This window comes from Chrysemys picta, chromosome 6 (assembly GCF_011386835.1).
Source record: "Chrysemys picta bellii isolate R12L10 chromosome 6, ASM1138683v2, whole genome shotgun sequence".
Lineage (NCBI taxonomy): Eukaryota > Metazoa > Chordata > Testudines > Emydidae > Chrysemys > Chrysemys picta.
The window spans coordinates 89,138,523-89,159,872 of record NC_088796.1 but is presented as its reverse complement, the minus strand read 5'-3'; the positions used below and the strand labels follow the sequence as shown (position 1 = coordinate 89,159,872).

General features: G+C 40.7%; 1 long non-coding RNA gene across 1 annotated transcript; it reads right to left on the bottom strand.

Annotated features, from left to right (window-relative positions):
- Nucleotides 1-4,374: 4,374 nt before the first annotated feature.
- LOC122174111 (uncharacterized) lies at nt 4,375-10,992 on the bottom strand. Its single transcript, XR_006175500.2, has 3 exons — nt 10,863-10,992; nt 7,800-7,889; nt 4,375-4,507 (listed from the first exon to the last, which is right to left on the bottom strand). It is a non-coding gene; the product is annotated as an uncharacterized LOC122174111 (long non-coding RNA).
- Nucleotides 10,993-21,350: the final 10,358 nt, after the last annotated feature.

The window sequence follows — 21,350 nt, the reverse complement described above, 5'->3', positions numbered from 1 at the left end:
ACATAGTGGTGCAGTTGTGAAAAAGGCTAATACTGTGGGGTGTTATTACAGGAGTGTCATATGTAAGACATGGGAAGTAATTGTTTCAGTCTACTTGGAACTGGTGAGGCCTCTGCTGGAGTACTGTGTCCAGTTCTGGACACCACACTTTAGGCAAGATGTTGACAAATTGGAGAGAGTCCAGAGGAGAGCAACAAAAATGATAAAAGGTTTACAAAAGCTGATTTATGAGAAAAGATTAAAAAAACTGGGTATGTGTAGTCCTGAGAGAAGAAGCCTGGGGGGTGAGGGGGGACACCTGATAACAAGTCTTCAGATATCTTAAGGGTTGTTGTAAAGAAGGCTGTGGTCAATTGTTCCCAATGTGCACTGAAGGTAGGACAAGTAGTAGTGGGCTTAATCTGCAGCAAGGGAGATTTAGGTTAGATATTAGGAATAACTTGTTGACTAAAAGGGTAGCTAAGTTCTGGAATAGGATTTCTAGGAAGGTTATAGAATCCTCATCACTGGAGGTTTCTGCGAACAGGTTGGACAAACACCTGTCAGAGATGGTTTAGGCTTACTTGGTCCTGCCATACCTTACTTGATGATCTCTTGAGGTCCCTTCCAGCCCCACATTTCTATGATTTATATATTTATGTATTCAGATAAACACATACGCACACGTGAAATGGACAAGCTGATCTGTATAGATGCTATTACACAATGTTAACTATGTACTTAAATAAACCCCTTGTTATATCAAAGATTAATAAGCTCCCTAGACCATTCTGTTCCATTATCAAATGTCCCTTTTGACCCCTCTGACAGATAGGTGATGGCAGTGTAGTAGTTAAATCTCCCTCTCTCCCACACAGTTTGTTAACACAATACTCTGGTGTTCAGGCTGTCAGCAATGTTTATCATCAGATTTCGGGAGTTGTTCTGTGGCCAGGATAAGCCTGTTGTACCTGACATAACTCCATACCTCTGTGAGTTTCTGTGTTTGTGTAAACTTTGGATTTAAGCCCAGAAAAAACTTCCTTGGTGACCTCTACCCACTACCTTGTGTCTGTACCATTTGTTCACCATATCCACCTGTTACCTCCCATCTCAGACTTTGACTGTATAAGCTCTTGTGGACAGGAAATGTATTTTTGTTATGTGTCTGTACAGCACCTACCACAATGGGGCCTAGGCCTTGAGGAAGTGGCCCAATACAAATAAATTAAATTATAAAAAATATGGCTTGTTATAATAATTATGTTGACTCTGATTTATATGGTTGTAAAGGATGCAACAGCCCCATATGGCCACATATTCTGGTTTTGCTCTGGGACAACAAATCCTTAGGGAAATCAGCTTCCAAAGAAGACCTCCCAGAGTAATGGCGGAGACGACCTGCAGCTGCTTTGCAAGTAGAAGGCATTAATCATTTGGAGGGATCAGGGAATTTGTGCAGCAGCCCTTGGTGGATTCCCTGCTCCTCTATTCCCTTAGCTGGAGCAACAAGAAACACTGCAAGGGTGTTAATATTAATCTTGGTAACCTGAACCAGGTCAGGTGATTAGGACAAAGAAATGAAGTCCAATCCCTCTGACCAGCACTCCTATGTCATATCATCGTTACAATACAGATGATTGTTATTTTATTTTCAGAGTTTGCTAGCTGGTAGCTGAGAACCTGAGAGGAAAGGAGACCCTGGATATTGTAGGTGTCCAAGAATTTGCTAGCTGCTCACGCAGATGGTCACTGATTTTTCCTTTAACTGACTCACAGCTCTAATAACATTGATATTTTGCAATGAGAACTGAGCAAATCTGTTTCTGTACATGAAAGAGGCAAACACTACAACTGCTTCTTGATCGTGACTTTTGTGTACTTGCCTCTTGTGCATCTGTTTTCACTATCTTGATGCCCTGAACTAGAAACAGCTGGTCCTGGTAGATTATCTTCCCTGGCTCTGTCCCTGTCAGTGCCTCAGGACTAACCAAATGCAGTAGAGATTGCTTTGTTTATTCCTGGGTGGTGGTGATAGTGGCAGTGGGGGCGGAGAACAGTACTTTTATTGCAACTGGTCCCCCTTTGCCCTCTCTTTTTATTTCATGTTTCTCATTTCCCTGCCTACACAGCCTCTTCTACAATGACAAATAAAAAGTACTGCTGCACATGTCGTAGGGATGTTAAGTTTGAAATTAAGCTTCCTCTTCTCCTCATGGGATGCAATAATTTTATCAAGGCCAGTTAGACGAAAGATGCAGTGGTGAAAGGCAAAGCACCACTGGCAGTGGCCAGAGAGTTCTGTATTAGCAGTTTTAGGCAAAGGACTGGTAGGAGGAGTGTAAATATTCATGCTTCAGGTTTCATACACTGCGATCTAAGTAAAAGAGTATAAGTGTATGCCTGATATAACTTGTTCAAAATGGCATTATCTCCGCCAGTCAGAATGAAAGGATGCCATGCAATTGTTGACCAGTGACTGTGGACTTATTTTTCAATTATACAAATTCCAGCCCTTTTGTAGGTCTGATCTGTGTATTGAATGTATAGTCATTTCTCATCACCATAGAGGAGATAAATCACTGTGCTCTGATTGGCTCATATCTTGAGCTGAATAAACTCACACAGCTAAAACCAAACCCTCAGCTTCAACCAATGCAAAACTCCTTCCTTTTCAAGCTGTCACCTTGGTGTCACCAGACTTCAGTTCAGTCCATCTGCTCTGGGGCTTACCACCATGATACCATCATCATCTGTAAAGCCAGGGTAACCAGTACAGGGCAGATCACTCCAGTGCAAGGGGGATCCTCCAGGGGTGCAGAACAGGTGTAGGAGCTCTTACACCTGTCTCTGTTTGTACCATCAGAAATAGGCCAGCAATAATATTTAGTCTTTAAAATCATTTGTATGTGTTTTCTCTTTCCATGTGGAAAAGGCTTTAATACAAATATTTGTGCTGTGGAGGCTACTACAGAATCAGGGCTGCAGTAGTGGTCATAAAGCATTTCCACAGATGCTTTGTGGCCCCAGGAGAGCAGAGCAAACCACAGCCTAGTACGTGGGCTGTGAGCTGCTGCTCAGGATTTGGGCCTTAATGTATGAGAAGGATCCTTTGGGGAACGGGTCTCACTGATTATGCCGTGACTGCATTACTCCATAGCATCAATTCAACTGATGCACAATTATCAGTGAAACACATGTAAACATCTTTTCCATTCACATCTCAGCATCACAGTTGTTCCTGTCAGTCGCTGTTATGGAGTGGAGAGGAATTGATCACTAATACTGTCTATTACTATTTGCAGGATGGATATTTTTGTCTATTTTGTGTCTGATTCTGATCTCAAATCAGGAGTAATTCCACTGAAGTTACATAGCTGTAAACCTGTTGTAAATGCAAGCAGTATCAGGCCCATTATATTAACAACTGAGGAAAGGCGTCCAGAAGCTAGGCATTAGGAACTTATTTTAATATAAAGATAAATGACATTTTTATCAATATTGTTGCATTGTTTTCTTGTGCTTCCCTGTCTGTATCCATCTGTTGTCACTTGTCTTATGATAAACTCTTTGGGGCTGTCTTTGACTAATAGGTCTTGCTGTCTCTTGTATGAAGTCCATGACCTGCTTATGGATGCAAAAAAGTCTTTGTGTGGATACTACAGGATCTATGAAATTATATGGGTCAGAAACCAAGACCCTCTGACAAGCAGACTTGGAGCAGCTAGAGCCCTTCCATATGCGCTGTCAGTACCAAATCCTGCGCGAAATGTCACCATATCGCAGAGATCTGGCCTTTCTTCAGTTGCTCATTATATTCAAAAAGTGGCCCCGTGTACTTTCTGACCATGTTGCCAGAATGGATATAACCACTCCAGCACACTGTGCTTTCAAACTCTCCATTAACGTGTGAAGAGGTGCACACCCTGACCTTACCTAGTGTCGCTCACGGGCCACCCCAGAGATTTGTGGATTCACAGGATTGAGCCAGATCTGGGAACTTCACTACACTGTGCCTGGTGCAATGCCATCAACCATGGTCACTCTCGCTGGTGTAACGGTCCTTAGTAGACTACGTGTTTGATGATGTTTGGTTTGGGGCAGGAACCATCTTTTTTCTTCTGTGTTTGTACAGCATCTAGCACAATGGGGTCCTTATCCATGATGGGCTCCTAGGTGCTACTGTAAAAATGTAATAATAATAAACTTAATTGTATAATGTCTTGACATTTTTATTTAAATTTTCTGAAGAACTGCAGTCACTCTCCATTCATTTATAGTCATCATTTGTTTGATGTAAACAGGATATGCATTGCACAAACTCATTTAAGAGAATCATGAATTATCCAGTTCTTAGGAATCAAAGGGAGCATGTATTCTTCATTCCTGATTTTTTCCTGGAATGGCTTGAAAGGTCTGTAGTTTGCTTCTCTCCATAAAACTCTAACTTTCTGTTTTCTTTTCACAATGCCTTTATAGAATTTCCACTGCAGATCCTTCAGATTAAGGAAGTTCACATATTGTGTTTCTGAAAGCAGCCAGAAGTTGCATAAAATATAAGCATTATACGTAATAGCATCTTTCATCAAAATGAGCAAGAAGTATCTGTGTATTGACTTTGCAGTGTATTGACTTCAACAAATGCTATGGGTGCTCATGACCTCTGAAATTTAAGCCACTTATTTAGGTGCATACATATGCATTTAGGTATCTAATTGTAGGCACCTAATTGATAAATTTGGGCCATAATTGTAAAAAAAAAAAAAAAAAAAAAAAAGCTTACTCCTGCTCCTATTGAAATCAATGGAAAACTATTCATTTCAATGGCAGCAGGAAAAACTCCTGCTCAAATGGAGTAATCAGATAATCACTCTGGTTGGCACGCTGGTTGCTAATCTCAGTATACAGGCCAAAGAATGAATAGACACGGACACTTTACTATTGTATCCTCCTAACCCCTGTTGGTGGTCCCTCTGCACCATAGTTAAGGCATGTTGATAGAAGAGTGAGGAAAAAGCAACAGAGGGTCCTGTGGCACCTTTAAGACTAACAGAAGTATTGGGAGCATAAGCTTTCGTGGGTAAAAACCTCACTTCTTCAGATGCAAGTAATGGAAATTTCCAATTATGCTCCAATACTTCTGTTAGTCTTAGGTGCCACAGGACCCTCTGTTGCTTTTTACAGATTCAGAACTACTGATTTCACCATTTTATTTAAATGAGACCAAAAGCCATTTCCTCCTCCCACTGAAATCAATGCCAACACTTCCACTGAATTCAATGGGAGAAACATCAGGTTTAAAAGAATTAATCATCTCTGTGCTGAATGAGACCCAAACATATGGATACTGGACCCATGTTAAAATGTCTCCCTGTGCCTCAAAGGATTATATTTATTTCTAAATATTTTAATTACATGTCTTCATAGAATACTAAATATTAGAGATAAATAAGCCTAGCTCACTCACTGCAGGTTTGTTCCCTTTGAATGGTATATTTTCTAGTGCTCTGACCAGTCTAATTTTCAGTGTCCCAAAGGGCAAGGCTCCCACCATCTGGAATTCAGAGTGATTTCAGGGTGTAATACTGAAGCCTCACTCTCAGGAATTGTCTCCTGATATTCAGCCTAGATTTCCCTTTTGTTAATTTCATTCTATTGCTCCTAGTTAACGCCTCTTGTATTATCCTCAATCATTCGTAAGTACAGATTGCCAACCTTCAGAACTGGGAGGATCCTGAGGTGAAGGCTTGGGTGTTTTCTTTTTCCAGAGTCTCAGCGTAAAGTATAGTATCCTGCATAATATCTCTGCTTTGCAACATTTGGAATGGATTGAAGAAATTGGCAAAGGAAGACAATTTTTGATTAAAAGCACATAAGGAAGCATATGCACTGGCAGTGGAGCACCACAATCAGTGTTTTTGTTTCCTTCTACAGCAGAATTTGTTGTCTTCGATTTAGACAGACACTTAACACGCATGGATACAACACTGTTTTGGATTCTCAGTGTTGTCCTTTGTGAATCAGCATCCTTCTTTGCTACATCATCTTCTGACCAATTGTGTAACATAGTAGTGGGCTCAGGAGGTAACATGCTTTGCTTGTTATATGCTGCAGTCTTCCAGTTATTGGATTTTATTACTGAACGCAGTGTATGGAAGAGAGACACACGTGTTCCCTTCAAAAACAATTGATGCTTCTGTTGTTCATTTTCAACATTTGCAAGAGATGACAACAATTCTGATACCTGCCACAAAATACAGAATATTTCTATACTGGACTCTGATCGCCCAATCCTGCAATAAAAATTGTGTCAATGACATAAACACTTTCCTTTTTAATGATATAAGTACCAGTCAGGGATGAGGATAATATTGCGCTAGGCACTGTCCACATATTTAGTACAAAAAGCCCCTGCCCCAAATATCTTACAATCTAAACATATGATGAGAAGCAACTGGAGGCAACGGGTGAAGACAACAGTGAAATGATCATATATGGTATAATAAGCCGTACTTGTGGTACCCATGACATTGATAATATTCCCATTGGGTTGTCTTTGTGCTATTCTGTAAAGATGCATATACGGCTTTTCATAATGCACAAAGTGTAATACTTGCATTTTATAATGTTCATAATGGAGAACAGATCTCACTAATTGTTGAGTGCAATATCTCTAATTTTTCCACTTGATGACCTCATTAAAGAAACTGCCCCCAGTTGATTTTCAAATCTAATTTGCCTGGAGCAATATATAGGATTACATATATGAAGAAGATCACCTGGGAACTAGGCTCTTAGTAGGACACTGCCTTGAAGAGGCATTAAATCCTAAGAATGTACTATTCCCCAACACTCACATAAAGTAAGTTCCAGTGCAGATTTTCTTCTGGTTTCAAATATTTTTGCATTATATACCATTTTACATTGGACAAAACAGAGAGAAACTTTGAGACCTTTTAGATGTAACTTGATTACACAACATCCTTAATGAGAATCCATCTCTCTGTAAATACTGCAGGCAGAATGTCCCTGAGGGTGCTAATGAAAACATGACTTCTTGGTTTATTCAAATGACTTATTGGTTCAGTACAACTTAATTTGGCACTATAGGGAGAGCTGCTTTCCACTCAGGTTTCAATGATTGATGGTCATAAAGGGGGAGATTTTTTCAATGGTGGGGAGCTAGGCACCTAATTCCCATTGACTTTCAAACGGAGTTGAGTCCCCAGCTTTCCAAATGTGCTTTTGAAAATGTTCATCTAGAGTGATTAAATAATCTATTTGCATGTCTCATTTTGCAATTCATCAGGTATGTTACTGAACAAATAATTATTTGAATTACTGTAGCACAGATTGAAAAATAACATTTCAGCACCTGTGATAACAGGCAAACAAAATGTAATGAGTAAAGGCCAAATGCACTGATAGATGTTTACTTTTTAAATGACAATCATTCTGACAATTTATACTACACACTTAGCCAGTTAACTACTTTTCTCAGTATAGGGGAAAACAGTAGCAGCTCAAATACTATATTAGGCTAATAAATACTAAGCTTTTAAAGGCAGCCATGGTGTTCTGAGCCCAAATCTTTTCTGCTCCAGAACTAATTTAAGTGTGAATGTACACTGATGAATCATAAGAAGAGTGTAATCACTCATACATTGCACTCCATCGAAGAATGAACTATCTTCATATTCTGAAAATGCTATTATACATTAGAGGGTTTTTGAACACACAGCAATTTGATACTGTAGAAGTGTCTACTAAAAAAAAGGCAAATAATAAAGCTACAAATCATTTTTCCCTAAAGTACTCACTTTGCAACTGTGAAAGAATAACTGTTTCTTCTCTTCACTGCCATTTGGTGACACATTACCCCTCATTTGACTCATTCTATCTACTTTGTGCTGAAAAAAAAATGAAAACAACTTAGTTTTTGTTTTAGCACTTACAGGGCTAAAGACTGGTAGAAGAGTGGGATGAAATGAGAAAAATGTGAAGATGGCTTGATGGTTTGGTGATGGAATAGCCATATACACGTTAGAAGTGTTCCATTCCTCTGCCAGTGAAGGACATCTCTAGTGCTTTGTCCAACATGGTTTTAAATGTTCTCAAAAGACAGAGCATCTACCACTTTCTTTGGGAGATTATTCCAGTTCAGTGGATCTCAGTGTCAAAAAGTTTATCCTAAAATTCAAAATATTCCTTGTCTTCATTTCATCCAATGTTTCTGGTTTTTCTTTTCCCACCCTAAGCAGTTCCTCTCCCCACCTTAAAATTTGCACTCTTCCTATACTTGTAGATAGTCATTTTGTTTTCCTATAGTTGCCATTTTGCCAAGGTGTATCTGTTTAAACTAGGGTTGTCAATTAATTGCAGTTAACTCAAGTGATTAACTCAAAACAAATTAACTCAATTAAAAAATTAATCAAAATTAAGCAATTTTAATCACTCTGTTAAACAATAATAGAATATCAATTTAAATTTATTATAAATATTTTTGGATGTTTTTCTACATTTTCTATATAGTATTTTTCAGTTCATCTCATACAAGTACTGTAGTGCATTCTCTTTATTGTGAAAATGGAACTTACAAATGTAGACATTTTTTTTACATAACTGCTCTCAAAAACAAAACAATGTAAACCTTTAGTTCCAATTCCACTCAGTCCTACTTCTTATTCTGCCAATCGCAAATACAAACAAGTTTATTTACGTTTACAGGAGATAATGCTGCCCACTTCTTATTTACAACAGCACCTAAAAAATAAGAATATAAAGTGAGCACAATACACTTTGTATTCTATGTTGTAACTGAAATCAATATATTTGAAAATGTAGAAAAACATTCAAAAATATTTATAATAAATTTAAATTGGTATTCTATTATTGTTTACCAGTGTGATTAAAACTGTGACTAAATTTTTTATTCTCACATTTAATTTTTTAAATAATTTGACTGCCCTAGTTTAAACAATCATCATGTGTCAGTTCCTGCTGCTCTTTAATCATTTTTCCTACTCTTCTGTGAATTTGTCTATGCCTGTCTGGTACTAAAATATCCAGAAATGAACACAATGGTCTAGGGAAGTGGTTCTCAACTAGGGGTCCGGGGCCCCCGGGGAGCCGTGAGCAGGTTTTAGGGGGTGTGCCAAGCAGGACCAGTGTTAGATTGTCTGGAGTCCAGGGCAGAAAGTCTAAGACTTGCCATGCCTGAACTCAGGTTCATGTGGGGCCCTGTGCAATTGCCCTGCTTGCTACCCAATGCCGGCCCTGGCTTTTATATGCAGAAAAACAGTTGTGGCACAGGTGGGCCATGGAGTTTTTATAGCATGTTGGGGGTAGGAGGGGGCTCAGAAAGAAAAAGGTTGAGGAGGGCCACGAGTAAAGGACTAATCCTGTGAAACGATTCACTTCTAATTTTACAGTCTGAACACATCCCATGTGATCAACGGATAATAAGCTGATGGTCTCAACCTAGTTCCTGGCGTACAGATATCCAGACTCTAAACATCACCACCACAATTTTAGCAGAAAACTTCTTAAATCGGCCCAGGGAATGAAACTACCTTCTCCTTACTAGAGATGACCCCGTGCGTGGTTGCAGCTTCATAGGATGTTTCTAGCTTGTGTGGCATCCTTAATGGTGTTTTAAATATATTTTTCGTTGGGAAAAAGGACGGTGTTCATGAGAGGACATAACACACACAAGAAACTGAATCGGTGCCTTCTGAGCCATTTCAATTGCTCAGGTACAGCTGCAGAATAGCGCATTTACAGTTTATAGCTCATCCAGACAGGTGCTGGTCTCCAGGCTGGGAATATAACAAGAAGTTTGAATGGGCTTATATGTAGTCTGAATTATTTCCAGTAAGAATGATGGAAGCTTTGCCCAGTTTACGCTAAAACTAAATTTGACCATAACAATTCCATGCGTTCACTACCACCTCCTGTCCACAACCAGTTAGCTAGCACTGCTTGGGCTCTAAGGGGCTGCAGTGTTTGCATCATGAACATCACACCCAGCCTCATCGAAATGTGCAAGAGACCATCTGTTTTGCGGAGGCATCAGAGTCCCTGTGTTGCCCCTTCCTGGGTAACTGCACATCAGAGCCTACCACACCGAATCCCAAGCTATGTCTGCCTCAGCAATGCAAAGGACTGGATCAAGGAAAAGGACAGGCCAAAGGGAGGCAACATTTCTAACATTTCAGGGAAATTACGTTTCTAGGAGCTTCTCTTGCAATCAAATTGCTGTTTCAAGACATCTCATTAAGACAGCAGAAGAGGGAGAGCATTGTTCATAGGGAAAGAGTCTGTGAGCAGGAGGAGAAGAGAAGTCAGGGTATCTACAGAGGGAGTCTTCAGGCCAGAGGTCGAGCTGTCTCCCAAGTAGTGGTTCTCAACCAGAGGTACACATACCCCTGGGGGTATGCAGAATTCTTGGGGGGGGGGGGTATCAACTCATCTAGATACAGTATTTGCCTAGTTTTAGAACGGGCTACATAAAAAGCACTAGCAAACTAAAATTCCATACAATGACTTGTTTATATTGCTCTATATACTACACACTGAAATGTAAGTGCAGTCCAATATTTATAGTCCAATTGATTGATTTTATAATTACATGATAAAAACGAGAAAGTCGGCAATTGTTCAGTAATAGCGGGACTGTGCCACTTTTGCATTTGTATGTCTGATTTGGCAAGGGAGGTGAAACATGGGGGTAGGCTGCAGGGGGGTACAGGAGCCTGGCAAGGTTGAGAGCCGCTGCTGTAGCGAAAGGAGAGCGGGCTGGACAGTCAGCTCTGCGGAGAGAGCGGGGCAGGCAGGGGGATTTCCAGCGGGAGAAAGGAGCGTTAAAACCATGGCAAACAAACCTCATCAGCAACTCGTCAAGAGCCAGAACTAGCTCTCAGCGGAGCACCTGAGAACGCGTCCGGGTCCCGGCTGCAGCGCGGGCGCCTCCAGTGGCCACAGTGACTTCCCGGGGACGTCACAGAGCGCGGCGCGAGGAGCCCCCTGGCCGTGGGGAAGGTGGCGCCTGCATCAGCCCCATTGCCTGGGCCGTGCAGCCGCTCAGCCCACGGGCCCTCTCCTGAGCGGCCCCCGCCAGCTGGCCGTTCTGGCACAGGGGGAGACGGCTCGGCTGCCGTGCGATCCAAGGCGGACGAAGCCAGATCTCCCCTCCCGCTCTGCCAGTATAAAGCACTACCCCTGGAGTTACTGCCTACGTGCCCAGGCGGCTCCGGGCGGTAGGGTGACCAGACAGCAAGTGTAAAAAATCAGGACAGGTGGTGGGGGGTAATAGTAGCCTATATAAGAAAAAGACCCAAAAATCGGGACTGTCCCTATAAAATCGGGACATCTGGTCACCCTACCGGGCGGGCACCGCTGCTTCTCAGCTTTCCGCTGAGTTTACACAGAAGCTTGTCCAGGGGGCAAACGGGAATGACACTGCGGACGCGGTGTGTGTTTCACTGTGTAGCTCTGAGGGCTTATTGGGTTGTGTTTAGCACACGAGTTCCCCTTAAAACTAAAGTTCTTTGTACCAGCAAGGCAGTGCCCTACCTGTGCCTTGGTTTAAGAAAACAACCCCACTGTTAGCTACTCTCACCTTTGCAGCAGGTGCAACCTGCTGCTTGGTTTGTATGTGAGGGTACCTTCATTTGAAGAAAGACATGTGTGTCAACCGAATATTTGCTGTTTATCCTAACCGTTACAGATTTTAAGGGTACTGATTACAGCTGTTAAATATGACAGCTTCCCTTTCTAGTAATTAAAAATGTAAATGACAGAAAAATTAATGGCTCCTATCTAATGCCTGGAAATCTAACATATTTGGTGCCAATCATTGTGGTACCTAATTACTGCTCACTTGCAAATGAATTTACTGTACTTATGTGTACAAATTAGGCACACATTCATGCACAATTGCCTACATGCAAGTGCGTGAAAATCTTGGCCTTAATATTTGAAAACAAGAAACCAAGATGACAAAAACCAAAAACACGCGTTTTTATCAGCACACCAAGTGGTGCAGTCAGGGATCCACTCTCTGGACTATTTGAATGATATCAACAGTCTGGTAGAGCTGACGATATGTGTGCACAGCAGAGAGATAAGAGTGCCTTGTCTCTGTCTCTTTTCATGCCTTGGCTTGACCTTTTTGTTGTCTTTCAAGGGGAGAGAGGATGAAAATGTACTCTTACTGCTCACAGTGCTGTCCCCACTGGGGAGACAAGTGGTACTATGGCTAAGTGAATATTTTTCCTCTTCTTTTATAACAGATCATTCCATTTATAGGCTTGTTTCTTTACTTCGAAACCTGGCCTTATGGTAAGGAACTAAAAGGATATTGTTGAACACTATTTATTTTATTTGGAAATATATATACTGGTTCTCACCTCAGTACCCTATATTATGAAAATGATCAGTTATAGCTGGGGAGGAAGGGGGCTTACTAGTTAAAACTCAGCTTACTTCATTTGTGCATACATTTTCATCCTCTTCACCATACAGTTGAAGTTTCTCCTCCCTCATGATCTCAGCACTGCACAGCTCTTCTCCTTTCTACATCTCTGACCTAGTTCCTTCTTACACCACTCCCTTCACTCCACCCACACATGTCCCCACCTGCTCCCTTTGTCTCCTTTATGCCCAGAATAACCTCACATTATTTAATTTACACCAAGTTGCCCTCCCTCAACATACCTCTGAAAACTCACCTGCTCTGTGCAGGATCCCAGTGATAATGCTCACTCTGGGACTGTTTGTTGCACTACACCAGTTTGTACTAGGGATGTAAATATTGTTTAAAAAGTTAACCATTTAAACAATTACAATTATATAATTTAAACTGTTAACCTATTAAAGGGAGAAGGACTGGGGTTGCTTTGGCCGGCGAGGTGGGGGCTAGGGTCATCGACCGGCTGTGGGGCTATGGTTGCTCTGGCCAGCGAGAGGGGAACTGGGGCTGGGGTCGGCTGGTGCGACGCGGCCGGTATGCCAGGGCCTGACGCGGCCAGGGGCTGGCCAGTGTGGCAGGGGCCAGCCAGCACAGCGTGGCTGTGGGTTAACGGTTAAGGTGGGTTAACTGGTAAGCCTAATGCTTACCAGTTAACCTTTTACATCCCTAGTTTGTACCTTCAGAGTAAGACTGAGTTCTTCAGGGCAGAGTTGATTGTTTGCTTAGCATATTTTTCACGTTGTAAGGGGCTGAATACATTTATAGTGCTATATAAATAAATATGAATAATCATTAATACAAAGGTAAAGTTGGGAGTGTAAACATGGAAAGGCCAGGAACATCTCAATTCAGATTCTTGCACCAGAGATAGGCATGGCCTGCCCAAGATTGATAGGGGCTCTCTGCAAAATATCATGTGCAGGGTCACATCTGGATCTTTCCATATCTATTATGAAGATCTCCCACCTTGGCGTAATCATGGCACCTTCCTTGGCACCTCCTGCAGCAATTTTGGAGCCCAGCTTACACATCATGCCAAGGAAAGCCCAGACATTGTATGCTGTTAGATTAAGGTGCATGACAACAAGCAGCTTTACTGTACTTTCAATTAACTACCTACTAACTTGTTATTCCCCTGCCTACGCGGAATGAGTCAGAAAGGGAAAGATAGCTGTGTGCTTCTGGGTAGGTTAACAAAGACTGGTTTATCTCAAAACTTGGATTTGAGATTTATCTTTCATTGCTGCTACACTGTACATAAAAACCAAACTTCTAATTTCTTCACCCCATTAAATGATGGTTGCAAACCTACAAGATTATTTTTGTTCTCCAATAATTGCATCATCAGTATTCATATCTCCTCTTCCTGTAGGGTGACCAGATGTCCCGATTTTATAGGGACAGTCCTGATTTTGGGGTCTTTTTCTTATATAGGCTCCTATTACCCCCCACCCCCGATTTTTCACATTTGCTGTCTGGTCACCCTATTGTCTAGTGACTGCCAAACACATTAAGGGTAAGTGCAAATTAGTTCATTGATGTTTGGAGAAGATTTTGAAGATTCACATGGCTTCACAATGACTAAGTTTTATGCTGTCCAGGAAAGAAAGGAAAAATATGGTATGAAGTTGTATTGCCACAACTACATTAAATGATGCAGTGAACAATAAAAAATGTGGCTCCCCAGAACGGGATACAATTATCAGCAAGTATATTAATGTAAATAAGCATGCCACATTTGGAAGGTGGCTTCATGTCAGTTCACTCAATATATTAATTCCATCTCCTCTATTGCTGTTAGCTAGGCATTCAAAGTTCCTAGCATTTGGGGAGCTCAGTATCTCTAAGTCTATAATTTTTATTTTGTTAGGAAAACCAAAATCAAACAAAAGTCATTTCTAAACATACTATGTTTGGCAAGTGATTTCAGACACTGCAAAAAGTAAATTGAAAATATTATGTTCTTAAATGAGAGATCTCTAACATTCTCTCTCTCTCTTGTAATACTTCTAAAAGAAAGCATTTAGTCTGGTTAGAGCCAGTCAGATTTTTTTCCAATTCAACAAAATGTAAACATTCTGCTAGAACATATTGACAAAAAATTATCAAAACATTTCATTCCAATAAAGTAAAAATGTTTCATGTTGTCATTGTCATTTCAGCTTCTCTGTTCTATATAATAGAAATGTTTCTACTATACTATGACAGTATAATTGTTGAAACAGTTTGACTGTTATATAACATAAATTGAGTCAGTTAAATCAAAATGAAATTATTTCAACCTTATTGAAACAATATATCAATTTTTCTATAATGAAATTATTCCATGGGAAATTTCAAAATTTTTGTCTGATTCAGAATGAAAAAATTTCAATTTTTTTGCAATTTTCCATAGTACAGGAATTCTCTGACCAACTCTAATTTTGATACATGCCAGATACTAACAAACTAGGAGATACAAAGTTAACTCAAAGCATGGAGGAAGGGTTTACTGTAGCTGTTCAGTGCACCCAGTGAGAAAGTGAACTTTGTTATATTATATCCATAGATCCTAATTCTACTTAACTGTTTATCCTTTCCTCTCCCCATATAAATGATGCATATACCTCCCTCACATTCATCCCGGGTATTCCATTCCTTCACTTGATTACAGCTTCCACCATTCCTTTTCCAGCTGCTAACTGACTGATCCCAACAAGCGTGCAGGGGTGCTGAAAGCCATTGAACCAAACTGTAAACCCTGTATCTGATGGAAACCACTTCAAGCTAGAGGGTGCTGCTGCGGCCCCAGCATCTCTATTTCCAGCACCACTGCAAATGTGCCTAGTCCCATGCAATTTACCTCTCCTCTGACTGACTCCACAGCTATCCACCATTCCATCTGGGGCCAAAGTCAGGATCAGCTGTTGGGTGCTAGTTAGGATGCCAGGAAGAATTTACATAGACTGGGCTGCTAGCCCAGGAAGCTGGAGAGGGTCTCCAGCAGTTGAAGTGGGGCAGGTTGAGATTCTGCAAAAGGAAAAGGTTCCAGATTGCCACTGGAAGGCCTGCCTGACCCTCTGCACTAGCACTACAGCCAACCTGCCCCTGAACACTTACAAGGCTCAGTTCACAGGTGTCACACTGCTGAGAGCAGGTATTGATGACACAGTAGCATTTCCACTATTGTTAGCATCAACGGGAAAATTTCTGAAAATATTCTATGCAGACCAGGCCAGAGTGAAGTGGAGAGAAAATCTGGAACTGCTTCAGATCAGTGGAATTTCAACTCCACTGTGCTAATCCCCTTGAAATTAGGCACTTAATGCAAATAGGTGTTTAAATCTGCATTCCAAAGGGGTTATCAAGTTCCCCTTCTCATTTGCCTGCTGAAAATAGACTGATGCTTTTGGCTCCCCAAATTGGTCAAGAGATTTTCTGTTGCTAGCCTGCTATCTTCATATACTGACAGATATTAGCTATGTAAGTAGCAGCAGCTGCATCTCCTCTTTTAGGTAAAGAGTCAGTAATTATTTATCTAATGGCTTTCAACATTAAAGATTATTAAAGTTCCAGTGTTATGTGGTGCAAAGAGTCTTTCCTCCCTTGCCCTTCCATTGCAACCTTGCACAATGACAATCCACGGTTGCAGCCTCCTGAGCTCAATGACTGCTTCTTCCTAGTTCCAGCCATTCCCAAAGGAGGCAAGTCCCCTGCTGTGCCCTCATTGGCTAGAGCTGCCCATCCTGTTGAGGACACATTGGAGCCTACAAAGAACCAGTGCAGAATCTCTTTTCCCAGAGCTCGCACTGGGCTAGTGACATTTCTACACTGACTCTAACAAAGACTTTTATTAATCAGGGCAATACAGCTACAGAATGCCATGGAGAGGAAGGAGAATTTGAGGTCTGAATCGGTGTAGCTTCCACTCTTCCTTGTGTATATCACAAAAATCACTGCATTTGTCAAACTTTGTACATTAGGACTCAAATTTGGCTCAATTACTATCGGATTATTACAATATGATTTCTCAGAATGTATGCAATGGTATAAACCATCTTAGCACACACTAGACAAGCAAAACAATGCAAAAGCTCCCAAATACTATATTCCATGGAGTACAGGGAATATAATTCCATGAAACTTTTCCTTTGAGAACATGATGGCTATGACGAATGATTATTGCTAACTACCCGAATCACCAAAGTACAGCAGCTCCATTAAAAACCACTTGGTCTTTACCCATCTCTAACCAGTATGCCTTGTACATTGGTTTAAAAACAACTGAGTTTTAAAATAACAATCTAATTACTCCTGTTAAAGTCAAACTGTAAAAGCAAAAACACATTTACTGTTTCTTTGTTATATAAATATGGCCTCAGAGTCTTTCTCCCAATTTACTTTTTTAATACATGTATATCAGCAATATCAGAGCATGACTCATTTATTTCTTGGAGGACTTTGGAGAGCTTGAAAGATGATTCACAAGGTTGAAATCAGACATGCAGCTCTATCCAATTGAAGAGGGAGGAAATGCTATGTCTGAAGCAGTTCAAACTGCCCCCCACCCCAAAAGCAAATCAACAGAAATACAAAATTAATAGCTGTTCCCTCAAAACAAAACAAGTCCAACATTAAAGAGCTAGTGATTAAGGGTAACAGTTGGTCTGTGATATTGCTGTATTGGCCCCAATGGAAAAACCTTATGTCAAGCCTTAGCAGCAGCTAGAGGGACTCCACAAAAATCAATAAGCATCAGTGGACAGAAAAATTAATCAGAATTTCACACAGACATAGAATGATGAGAGCCTCTAGAGAAACATTTATCCTGTTTGTTATTGATAGTACTTTGGGATGTTAGTGCTTGCTCAGTGTAGTTTTACTCCTTAGCTCTTAGAAGTAGAAATTGGCAAGGTTATAGGTAAAACTAAGCGTAGGTAAAATGTTTCTAGTACTCTTGCTTTCATCTAAAATCATTTATTTTGAACACTGCATTTCTTACCCTCACTTTTCCCCTTATTTAAATATATTTTTACTGCATTCAGGAAACAATATGGGAGAATTTAACACCTCTAAAATTGCATATGGATAGTAGCCAAAGACTGTATGTAAATAGATATATCAATTATGCTATTTTAAAATTATGCATGTCCAGTGTATTTGGTTTGTTTGAGTCATATCTTGTTTTAATGACAAATTTATTTCTCTGTTTTTAGCATTTTAGCTTTCACTCCAAAATATACAGGCCAAAGTATTCAGACATTTTTGCCTAGAACTAAGGCATTCAAACAGGATCATTCTGATGTCCTGAGGTGATGAGCACCCACAACTCAAAGTTCAGCTCCTTCAGTAATGCAGAATCCCAGAGGAGTCAGACATGAGGTAGCAGGAAATGAAGGTGGGTAGGGAATCCATATCATCTTGAAGAAACAAAGTTACTGTACGATAAATTTCTGCCTTCTGGGGATTGTCCATACAGATTCCACTCGGTGCCTAACCAGCAGCTGTCTGTCTGCTGATGATGCAGGCTTATGTGAAATGGGCTGCACACCTCAAGGCGTCCAATAGGACCAGGGTGGGAAGGAATATGAGTACTAGGGGAGGATACAGAATTCATCCAGAGGAGTGACATATGGAACATCACTTGGGGATGTGTCCTCTCTGAGGCAAAATAGGTACCAGAAATGCCTGTCATTAAATAGCAATGAAGCTTTCTAGAAAAAGCAGGTTTTGAATACCAAGGATTTTGCTTCTGCCATATTGCTTAAGCCCCAAGTGTGGGTGCCTAACCACTAAAAAAAATAAAAAATACATTTTTATATACACAATAATCAAAGAACTAACTGTATGAACTAATACTAGCACAGTGCAGAGAAGCAGGAGGACACTGGATGGGTTCCATCACAATGCCACGTCTGGTAAGAAGGATCAGGGGGGTCATTGGGACTGTTCTGCCCTTCATGCCCTCAGGTGGCATGAAGATAGAGGCATGGCCCCAATGGATTGCTGGCCAAAAGAATCCGATCTCAGATGCAATCGCCAGGAGTGGATCCATGTGGAGGAACTTTGCAAAAAGTATGAAGGTGACAATCCTGTATCTTTGTCAAATTTTTCTTTGCAATTCTTTTCTGAAGTGAAATGGGCTCCTTTTTTTGGGAAGCTAACTTCCTATTGAAATTCAGGATCATTAATTTAAAAAACCTCTATCAAACTGGGTAGACTCAGTGTGTAATATAGTTTAGAGGCAGCAAGTTTAAAAGGGCGCTTATTTAAAAAAAAATGTTTTTAACCTGAGAAAATCCTTAGATTGAAATTTGAAAGGAATTAAAAATCTAATACACGTTATCATATATGCTGTTTACTTTTTGTATTTCTCTGATTTTATGTGATGAAAGAACATTGATCTTTTGTTTCTAGACAATTTCACTTTCAAAACCTTATGGAATGACAAAATGTCAGGATTTTTTAATTAAAAACACTAATTTGAAATCCAATTAGACCCAAATGTCTTTTTAAATTCTATAGGGATTGTATATGTTGAAAGTACTTCATATTTCATTTTGTCAAATTGATCACTATTTGCCCTTATACTGAAATACCTGGCATTTAACAATGTTGCTATTCACGTAGCAAATTAATTTTTTTATCAAGTTTTAAATGTATATAAGATCTCACTAGGTGACTTCACTACTTGTATTCTGTCCTCTTGGCTGACCAAGATGAAATAGCAATCCTAAAATGCATGAAATACTGAGTCTGAAGTCTTTACTATTTACAAAGAGCACAAGTTAAGAAATACAGCATTGACATTTTTTCACTTTAAAAAATGATGTGAAGTCAGGGAATCACCAAGAAGTAAATTCTGAAATAATTCATTCACTCACTGTGCAGCAGATGACTTTATACACCAACAAGGAAAACATGTTTGTTTAGGATGGAAAAAAATGGTCTATACAGGTAGTGACGACGACATATTTTCAAGAATTCTTGTTAATGCCTTTCAGGAACAAAAAAATCATCTGTAAGTACATACTTTACCAGTTTATTCCCCCGAGGTGGGGGGCTCTTATACAGTAAACTCCTCAGAGACAACTGTATAAAATTCAATGTCATTAAAAGATAATATAGCACAAGGAATGAGACTACTCAGTGGTCAGACAACCAATACAGATGAAGTACTTTTACAAATTTGTAGTTACCTCATCGGTGAAGTGGCAATTTAAAAAAAAAAAGTGAAAGAAAGTAACCAGAAGTGACTTGTGCCAGATGAGCCTTAAGTCCAGAAAGGGAAAGAGCATCACACTGAGGGTGACTATATCCATGTACTGTGTTTCTTTCCTCCTAAAGCCCTGGGATTAACCACATTCATTTCGCACCTTTGAGCTCATGTACACTCTGCCCCATTAATCCATCTTGGACTATTAACATGCCAAATTTATTAACTGTTTTCAAACAGCTATTTCTCTTCCCCCAAAAGAACATGCCCTGACATTCTGCAAAGGGTGAATCTGGTAAAGTGAACTGCTATAGTCAATACTGAGCAAGCAGCCGTGTTAAGATCCTGTACTTACAGCCAGCAGAGCTAGAAGACACCTGCTGGAATTCCAGGCTCCCCAATTATATAAAACACTTGAATGTACCCTTCATGCATCATGAAATATTGAACTTTAAAATAATGACAAATGGATTTACAAAAATGTATCTCCCCTAATTTCTCCTATCATGCAGAAGTCCATATATGCTAACTAAGGTGGCCACTACAGGTGGAAGGATAATAAAGAGCAGAATGCTTTCTAAAACTCAGCATAAAAAAAAATACAATGTGGTGTGTGTAGATTAGGTGTGTGAAAACTTTTTGGCCCAAGGGCCACATCTGGGTATGGAAAGTGTATGGCGGGCCATGAATGCTCATGAAATTGGGGATTGGGGTGCAGGCTCTGGCGTGGGGCTGGGTATGAGGGGTTCGGAGGGTGCAGGAGGGTGCTCCGGGCTGGGACGGATGGGTTCGGAGGGTGTGAGGGAGAATCAGGGCTGGGGCAAGGGGTTGGGGCACAGGAGGGGGTCAGGGGTGCAGATTCCGGGTGGCGCTTACCTCAAGCAGTTCCTGAAAGCAGTGGCATGTTCCCTCTCCGGCTCCTACACGGAGGTATGACCAGGCGGCTCTGCGTGCTGCCTTGTCCGCAGGTGCTGTCCCTGCAGCTCCCATTGGCCTCAGTTCCCAGCCAATGGGAGCTGCGGGGGTGGCGCTTGGGTCAGGGGCAGTGTGCAGAGCCCCCTGGCTACCCCTACATGTATGAGTCGGGGGGGGGGACCTGCCGCTGTTTCCAGGAGTTGCGCGGAGCCATGGCATGCACACAGCGGGGAAAGCCCTGGACCCCGTTCCCCAGCGGGAACTCGAGGGTGGGATTATAACGTCCGAAGGGCTCGATGCGGCACACAGGCAGTAATTTTTCCCACCCTTGGTGTAGATAAAGATTTTACTAGCACTTCTTTGGGATGACCTGGATAATTCTTGTTTTCTCCCACTTGTGAGTCACACAGCCACTGCAAACTCATGCCAATAAAACCTTTATACCAACACCAGATCTATTCTATACAAAATCTTTTCCTCCCCTTAGAGGAATCTATGATATGTATATTTGGCAGGTAGACATTTTAAAAATGAACATCTGGCTGCTTGAATTTCAGCCTTAAGAGAGAAATTTTGTTAAATTAAGTTTAACAAAAAACTTAATTACCCTTTATCACCCTACTTTTCCCGTTAAGGTATAAAGAGGACTTCAATGTATGTATATTCTCAGACTAGCAAAATATTTTCATTTTTATACTTAAAACTGACATTCTTATTACATACCTACTGTATTTTTCCAATGTTATTAGCACTTTGAAAACATGAAGTGAATATTCCTCAGTGAACATC